Below are 1322 nucleotides of genomic sequence, written 5' to 3'. Positions count from 1 at the left end.
AACACTTCCGGTGTCCAAATATAGTCGTCCAATATATCAATCTTTATGTCTCGACCATTTCGAGACTCCTCGTCATGTCCGTGATCACATCCGGGACTCCAAACAAACTTCGGTACATCAAAACTTGTAAACTCATAATAAAACTGTCATCGTAATGTTAATCGTGCGGACCCTACGGGTTCAAGAACTATGTAGACATGACCTAGAACTATTCTCGGTCAATAACCAATAGCGGAACCTGGATGCCCATATTGGTTCCTACATATTCTACGAAGATCTTTATCGGTCAAACCGCATAACAACATACGTTGTTCCCTTTGTCATCGGTATGTTACTTGCCCGAGATTTGATCGTCGGTATCCAATACCTAGTTCAATCTCGTTACCGGCAAGTCTCTTTACTCGTTCTGTAACACATCATCTTATAACTAACTCATTAGTTACAATGCTTGCAAGGCTTAGGTGATGAGTATTACCGAGAGGGCCCAGAGATACCTCTCCGACAATCGGAGTGACAAAACCTAATCTCGAATTATGCCAACCCAACATGCACCTTCGGAAACACCTGTAGAGCACCTTTATAATCACCCAGTTACGTTGTGACGTTTGGTAGCACACAAAGTGTTCTTCCGGTAAATGTGAGTTGCACAATCTCATAGTTTTAGGAACTTTGTATAAGTCATGAAGAAAGCAATAGCAACATACTAAACGATCAATTGCTAGGCTAACGGAATGGGTCATGTCAATCACATCATTCTCCTAATGATGCGATCCCATTAATCAAATGACAACACATGTCTGTGGTTAGGAAACATAACCATCCTTGATTAATGAGCTAGTCAAGTAGAGGCATACTAGTGACTTTATGTTTGTCTATGTATTCACACATGTATCATGTTTCCGGTTAATACAATTCTAGCATGAATAATAAACATTTATCATGATATGAGGAAATAAATAATAAATTTATTATTGCCTCTAGGGCATATTTCCTTCAGCCACAACACCACCCCGCATGTATGAGGGGCCGGTGCGACGCTCCGGTGGCATCGCTACCCCCCCCCCCCAAGGGCCCCCATCCCGCCTAACCCTGGAGCGGTTGACCACGAGATCTAGCCCTTTGACTTCCCATGGACGGCCTTTGACCAGCGGACCTCTCCACCCGGTTGTGTCAGGTCAGCCCAGAGGGACACCTGGGAGCAACATCCGGGCCAAACCCACAGCTACATCCCCTCCATGTAGACCCGACGCGTCCGTTTCCCCCCTCCAGGTGCCGGCGGCGGCGCCGTCCGTGAGGGGGGCCACACCCCGAAGACGCGTGCC

This window comes from Triticum dicoccoides, chromosome 3B, assembly GCF_002162155.2.
Source record: "Triticum dicoccoides isolate Atlit2015 ecotype Zavitan chromosome 3B, WEW_v2.0, whole genome shotgun sequence".
Classification (NCBI taxonomy): Eukaryota; Viridiplantae; Streptophyta; class Magnoliopsida; order Poales; family Poaceae; genus Triticum; species Triticum dicoccoides.
Note: the sequence above shows the minus strand (reverse complement) of the source record.